The sequence below is a fragment of the Xiphophorus hellerii genome, chromosome 2 (assembly GCF_003331165.1).
Source record: "Xiphophorus hellerii strain 12219 chromosome 2, Xiphophorus_hellerii-4.1, whole genome shotgun sequence".
Taxonomy (NCBI): domain Eukaryota; kingdom Metazoa; phylum Chordata; class Actinopteri; order Cyprinodontiformes; family Poeciliidae; genus Xiphophorus; species Xiphophorus hellerii.
The window spans coordinates 13,664,826-13,673,036 of record NC_045673.1 but is presented as its reverse complement, the minus strand read 5'-3'; positions in this window follow the sequence as shown (position 1 = coordinate 13,673,036).

Here is an 8,211-nt window from a genome sequence, read left to right as displayed (position 1 = left end):
GGAGAGGAGGAGATGAGGTGGGAGGGAGAAGAGGAGGGAGGGAGGCAGATGAAGCCGAGCCGCAGAAGGAGAATCATCTCAGCGGATTGGGTTTGGGAGACAGTAGATGATGCAGAGCTATGACAAATTTTAAAGTTTCAGTTGTTTTTTCTTTTAATTACCACTCTTGAGTTGATTTATTTATTTCAAACAGGCTTTTAAAAACAAGAAACAAAAGCAAGGACAGAGAAAACATGTGCATACATAACCAAAAACAAAATAATTGTTTACCACTACTTTTCTGTTTGAAATGGACTAGGAAAAAGTGAACACTTAAATGTTTAGACAGAGACACATGTGTAGTTCATTCGATCTAAAATGCACAGACACACACAAATATCAACAATGCTAACTATTACAGTCAATAAACACTCCAACTGCAGTCATTAATATTCAAACCAAAGTCAAATAGAAATAATTAATACGATTGAAAAGGTGTAAGCTGAGGCTTTTCAGCTCCTCTGTACATACTGTTAAACCTTTTCAACTCTTTAGTATAACAAATACTAACAGAATACACAGAATCAACAATTAAATCAAAACAAGAGAAGAAAAAAAAGGAACAAAAAAAAACAGGAAGATTAAAAAGTAAGAAAATCGCCATCATGAAGGTTCCAATGAGATTTCAAATATTCATGTCTGTTTATATCTTTAATTCCCTTTTAAACTGTGTTATGTCATTAGGTAGTTTAAGATATTCTGGCAAACTATTCCACAGCTTCAAATCAAATATATTTTAATATCAGACAAAGCTAACTGTTTGTTGACATTTTTGAAAAAGTAATTACCCCCTAAACCTGGTGGTACCGGCAAAAAACACCATCAGGAGTTTGCAGTAACTGGAGTCTTTTACATCACTGTGGAAGAATTTTTGTTTTAAATGAGTTAAAGCAGAGAGTTTTCAAGTGTCAACTACCTGCAGTGTGCTTAATTTTCTAGTATTCACCGTTCTGTGAAGTTATTGCAGTTTCTGGTGGCAGGTGGCATCTGTGAAGGCAGGGATTCCCAAACCTTTGGTTAGCTTTCTTTGGGTCAATCTAACCCAAAAAACAAAAGTGCCAGAGACTGGCGACCCCTTATAAAAATATGTAATTATTTCCCTCTATTTATTTAAAAGGGGGTAATGTGTAAAATCAACTTTAAAAAAACTCTTGGAAATGGCTTTGTAACTCTTCCCATATTGATAGATGTGAACCAATTTGTTTACCGTCTGTTCTCAAACTTATGTTTTCAGTCAAGTTCTGTTTAGTGGTTTCTTGTTTCTTTAAGCCTGTCAGTAATCAAGCCTGAGTCTGTATGGTAAAATGGCTCATCTCAGAAATCCCCAAAAATGTGGTTATTAACAGTTAATATATGACAAATAAGGCACTGATTTCATTTTCACATGAGGTCAGATGTGAAAATTAAATAATCCCTTTATTTAAAAGGGATGATTGTCTTCCCTTTTAAATAAAATGCTTATTTGAAAATTGCTTTCAAATTTCTGTATTTTCATCCTTAGCTAATATTGATCTGAAACATTAAATGTGGACAAAGAAAACAGACGAGATCTGTAAAAGAGCAAATATTTTTCCTAGAAATTAAATATTTATTGCCTTATAGCCTGAGGAAATACTGAAGAGTTACCACAGCAATTAAAGAAGTTTTAGGGAACATGCTTCACATTGTAATTGTATTATTACAGTCCCATTTATCTTCTTTCTAGTCACGTCACCTAATGAGGGCCAGTTGTCACACATTCTCCCTCCATGCTGTAAGAATTAATGCGATAAATACATGTGTGTCACAGTTGTTCTGGCAGAGACTTCCAACACTTCCTGTCAGAGCGTCCACAAACATGTGACTGACAGATGTCACAAGTCAAAATATGCATTTGAAGCAAATACACAGAGCCAGAGCCAAGAAGATGTTACTCTGATTTGTGACACTGTATTTCATTTCACTGCAAACTGTGTGATATGTTTGAACTCCAGGGTAATGTAAGCCAGGAATGATTTATCCAAGAGAACCAGAAGATACACATACGGTGCCGGAGAAGAGAAATGTCTCGTGTTATGAAGGATTTTATTCGGACTCAACAAATCCTCAACAAGTGTCGGAGTTGGTGAGGGAAGTTCTGGGTGGAGAAGCTGAGCTCACTGTGTGCAGACTCTATTGTGGTGCTCAATCATTTTGAGATTTTGTCACTTTACAACAACATATTTCAATGTATTTTATTGAGATTTTATGAGGTAAAACAACACAAAGTAGAACATAATTGTGAGTGGGAAAGTTTTCAAAATCCCCAAAGCATACCATGCTATAATTATAGCTGCATTTCTATTTCAAATGTCTCCACCAGGTTTGCTCATCTAGAGACCGACATCTCAGTCCATTCTTTTACAGCTCAGTCAAGTTGGATAAAAACCATGTGTGAAAGCCAATTTTCCTATTAGTCATACTCGATTAAACTTAGATTTGGGCTTTGACTGGACCAGTTTAACACGCGAATATACTTCAGTGTTATTCATTATTATCCTGGTGTGTGGTAGTTAGATGACCCAATGTAGGCAAGAGGGTGGTGGAGAACAGAAGAGATTAATTTAAAATAAACAAGTAAAATTTGTAGGTCTTGGAACAAGGAACACGGAACATGGAACTGTGATGAGGGCAAAGTAAGAAAGCCAGAAAGCATAAAGTCATAAAGTAAGAAACTAAACACAAAGGAATGAACCTATCATAGCAACAATAACGTGCAACACAGAATAATAAACTTAATATGGCAAAGACTCTCTTAACAATAGCAATAAATCCAGAAATTCTAGTTTTTTCTAACGCGAATTGTCTATCTTTTACTGGTAACCTCACCTCCATCTCCTGATTTTTTGGGTTTTTTGGGTTTTTTTGCAGTTTCTAACATGTTTTTGTCTCCAAACACATTTTGTCAGCTGAAGAAAAGCATGATGCTGTCAGCCATCATGTGACAGCATGGTGGCGTTAAACATGATGCTATTTTTCCACCACACAGTGCATCTTGCATGTTCAACAATGACTTTATTCCTGCCACCCTTCAGGCAGAATAAACTGTGAACAGATTCGCATACCTGAGCTCTAAATGTCTACAGATCCTCACTCATATTTGGGTGATAGACTGAACAGTGCTGCAATGTTCAGAACTTTGGATATTGTTTATAACCTAATTTTGCTTTCACCAGTCTGCATTGTGTCGTTTGTTCACCAAGTGAACCCCGGTATACCTCTCAGGCCTTCTCAGAACAGCTAGATTTCTACCAAGATTAAAGTGGAAGTATTATTCAAAACTATTGCGATGTTTTTGTATTTAAATTTGGGTTTCTAGTGCTTCTAAAATCAGCCCAAGCGCTTTAGCTCCACTCCCCCTGGGTTTTAGCAATGAGTTAACAATTATTTTGTGTCTGGAAAATAATCCGTTTCAATAATCTCTGGGACGTAACATCACAAATCAGCAGGCACTGCCCATCACCTAGCAACCCGAGAGTAGACCAGCACGTTACCTAGCAACCCAAGCGAACCTCCATTAAGTTCGGTTAGCTGGTTTTACCACTGAATGCGCTGCTGGGAAAGACAAGTGTTTTGCTATTGACTTACCATCCAGAAACCACTTGCTGCTTTCTTGTCGGTTGTTTCGGAGGCTCTACTTTTGTTTTGTTTTTTTGGGGGGTTTTTTTAATATACATTTGTAAAATTGCACATTTGTTTGCAGCCGTTTTCGTATGCGAGTGTAAAAGTTGGGGGCGTGGCCAACATCAACTTATTTGAATTTAAAGTGACAAGCTCATTCTAACATGAACTCAAAATAAGCTGAACTGAGGAGACTAAAATCTCATAATATAAGAATGATTTTGTGCAAAAAAAAAATAATTTAATGGTTTGTATAGAAGCAGAGATTATCCTAACCTGTTCAAGAAAGCATACTATGTCACCTGTTAGATTTACACAGTTTGAATACTATTCTAGTGACCTCAGAAGGCAACTGGTTGTAAACAGTTTTATGTGGGGATATTAGAGTAAAGAGAGCTGGATACAAATGCCCTTCAGACTATTCAGATTTTTAATTGTACAAACTATGAATCATTTTCCTTCCATAATTTTTGAGCAGCTGAAGATGCTCATTCACACATAATCCAAATAAAACACATAGAAGTTTGTGGTATCATTGCCTTTTGTAAGGCACTTCACGCTCATCTGAGTCCTGGACTCTTGGTTGAGTCTGTTTTTCCATTGCTTACAGTCTGAGAAGCAAAAAGAGAGAAAACACAGTCACATGAGCTAAATGAGGCATCTGCTTAGCAGGGAGTTTAGATAATGAGGCTTTAGTTTCTCCTGCCCTGGGTGTGGATGTTAATCCCACCAAAGGAAGTAACATTTGACTAATCACATACAATGCAAGTGTTGGATATGTCTGGTTTGCTCAGTTGTAACGCTAATTAAATCACCTAAACTATTTTATTTTAAAACCGAAACTTGAACTTTGCTTTGTTTTGTCTCGTTCACAGACTTGGAGGTTTCTCAGCTGTGACTTAAGCAATCATGCTGAAAACCATTTATTTAACAAGAAAACCTTGTGAAACAGCAAGTTGGAATGGAAAACAAGTGAGTGTGGGAGAAAAAGGCACAATATGGAATATCATTGGCATCTGAAGCCTGTAAGAGCTTAAAGCATTTAAATGACACAGATAAAGATAATGTTTGAAATGTTTGATAAGATTGAAGATTTATTGTGTTGCAGCTAGGATTCAGAGGGCTTTAAAGCTCGGGCCTTAGTTCAAAATTCCTAAGTGAGCACAAGATTAGATTAAACATTATTTTGCATTTTTAAACTGACTGCCCATTATTCTTTGTGTAATCTCAAAGTTTCAATCTGCTTTCCAATATAATTTCCCACAGGTCTTTAAATGTCGACTTGTTAAGACTAGGTTTGTTTATCATCAACTTTGCATATTTATCTTAGTGAAAATAAAAAAACATTTGGCTACGCTGCTGGAGGTGCTTGTATGGAAACAGTGAAACAGTGCTGCAGCTCACTTCTTATCTTTATTTTTTAAACCACTGTTCAGAAAAACCGTAACTCAGAAAAACCGGAAAACACAGTCAGAATTATTGGTAAGGTAGTAAGTAATGTATCTGCTTTTACTGTCATATTGCCTCAGTTTGTGATTAATACCACTGTAAAAATTAGTTTTTTGGCTGTGGCACAATAAAAGTATCTGAATCTGAAACCGGTCAGATCTATTTGGGTCTAAAGGAGGCTTTGCTGAAAGGCTAAAAGAAAAAGAAGCGCTAGCTTTGGAAAAAAAAAAAAAAAAAACCTTTCCAGCTGATAAACAGCAGAGGTCTGTAAGAGGATTTTATTTTTTTCGGTCTAGTTTACAACCAAGTTTGGCTCAATTAAATGAATCAGAATATTACATGCAATAGAAAAAAATATTTTGAACATTATAAAAGTTTGTATCTAATGAAATCCAGCCAATTGCATTGAATCACGGACTTTACAACAGTCTCTCCTTCTGAAGGTTGATGAGACAGAGACTGAGCTATTTGAGAGTTTGGAGTAGAGGCTTTCATACTGGGAGCACTGCACCAGCATGGTGGTGGTAGCATCATGCTAAGGGGTTTTTTTCTTAGTCTTGAAAAAAGTAGGAGTACTTCACTTCTGATCAGAAGAGTAAAACTTGGAGATACCTCAATGTAACAGGTCAATGAACCCAAACACACTCTGTTGTTTTCTAAATGGATAAAACAGGCAGACATGAAGAGTCTGGATTGACTCTGACTTAATAAGTACAAACCAAGCTTAAAAGCCAGGTCTTACTCAGGAAACGAATTAATTTAAATGAGCGCTACAATTTCTGATAAGAACAGTGATTGAATATCCAGGAGAAGTTAAAAAAACAACCTTGGTAGTCACAAAAGCTCTGGCTCTCTTCAGCCTGCTGGGGACATTTATAGTGAAAGGGTGTGTATAATTAGACTCTGTGTGGATGAGAGTAAATATAAACTTGTGTACCAAGTTCTTGTTTGTAAAAAGTCACCACAGCTGCATATTTTATTGAAGCAATTGTCAAATTAACTGCGGAACAGCTATGTTAAGAAATTACGGTTCTTTTTAAATAGTGACCTGGAATGAACAATATAAACAAATACTTAGGTTTATTGAAGCAGTCGCTGCAAGATAAGCCAAGAATTCCTCTAAACTATACGTTTTCTGTAGAGAGTATCAATAAAATCTCTCAAAGAAGAAATAAAACAAAGCTATAAAAGTTTACACTAAACTGATTCCAATGTTTTCTTTTAGCTTTAAATAAAAAAGTTATTATAGTTTTGTCTTACACATTTTCGAATTTAAATCATCTTTAAACTAGCCTGATTTTTACATCTGTTGAAATATTAATTTCAGTTCCAGTAAATCCGCCTGCCTGTAAATCACAAGTTGATCTCCTCCTCCTATGATAATGTGCCATGAGCTCATCTGACATTTGGCAACTGTTGGCAGGATAAAAGCCAGAAGTACAAGTTCGTTCACCTTCCACATTGACTTCAGCTCTCCAACAGCGCACTGTTGAATAGTGTGACAAAAATGTTTACACTATCGAGAGGCTTCAGTCTTATTGATTCATTACAGCTGAACCCCATTTCTTGACAGCACAGCGGAGCATCGTTCTCAGTTGTTTCTCTGACACATGAAGACAATCAACCGGACTGGACTGAACGTCAGTAGCTGCTAAAACTTTAATATTCCCAATAATCCACTCACTCCAGGGCTTCACCCATTTATGGACAGCACTCTTTTTTTCCCCCTCAGTGTACCCTCTTGGATACAGTGTTTTGAATTCCCCCAGTGGGCTGGCTCGGCCCACTCTCTGTCTTGGATTGTGTAAACTCTGTGTTTTTTTTCCACACAGATAGAACAAACATCTGACCATCAGTCGGGCCTTCCTGGCAGAGCGCTTCATCTCCATCCAGTTTGGGCAGAGAAACCAGTGTCATTTCTCTTGTCTGTTATGCGCATGAGTGTCCCATTTCCATCTGAACCAAAGTGAACCCGGCACAGTGACGCGCAGCACCATGCAGCCTCTACTAACACCACTCTTCGTCTGCCTCAAAACCTACCTGAATGCAATTATTTTACAGACTCACTCTCTGCAAGCCAAGAACAAAAGCAGACATATTAACTCAGCACAGCCGTCACATGAGCCACACCTGCTCTAATCCAGACGATCTGCGCATATTATTTCAAAATTAAAGAGCCACTCGTCTTTCGTGACTTCATCTTTCATCTCTGCGATGCAGATCCGCCGCGAACATTGAGATTCACACAGGTTGTCTGCATCTAGGTCCTTAATTCTGCAGTCACACATGCATTCCTTTCCCATGTGTGAGAGTTTTTCATCTATTACGCGCCTGATAGTGACTCCTACCAGTGATATGATCAAGTAGTCCTCACATCTGGGCTGCATTTCTTGCAGCCAGCCACACAGGAGAACGTCAGGTCAGCCTGGGCCTCATTAAGATGCTTTTATAATTTATTTTCAAGAGACCTGGCAGGGATCAAGGATGCTGATGCTGGGTGTAACTTGGAAAACAATATTATTTGCTGAACAGTGTGTCCAACAGGCTGGGGCGCTAATTTATATTTTATAGTATATTTTGTACTAAAAGATCAACAGGACCGCACCTCTTGAATTTTATATCATATAAAATTAAGGTCATCGTAAATGGATGTTATATTGCAGTGTCCCTCATTATTCCCATTTGTGGTAAACAGACTAACAAAAAAGGAATGAATATTGTCTGATGGCTTTTTCTCTTCTTCGTTACAGAAATTACGTTAAAGAGTCAAAATAATGTAAAACACAACGTGGTTTAATTATCAGAGTATGGCATACTCAGCGGACAAGATGGGACTCTGCAAGTTCAAATCATGCAGTTCAAAAGTATTCATAACCCCCCAAGCCTGCACACTATTTCAACCATGAACTTTAATATAGCCTATTTCGTTTAGAGTTTATGAACAAGACCAGCACAAAGCAGTGCGTTATTGAGACGTAGAAGAAAAAAGATACTTAACGTTCAATGTATTTTGTTTACAAACAAACACCTGAACGGTGTGTTTGTATTTGACCCATTTTACTCTGTCCCTAAATAAGTTCCTCT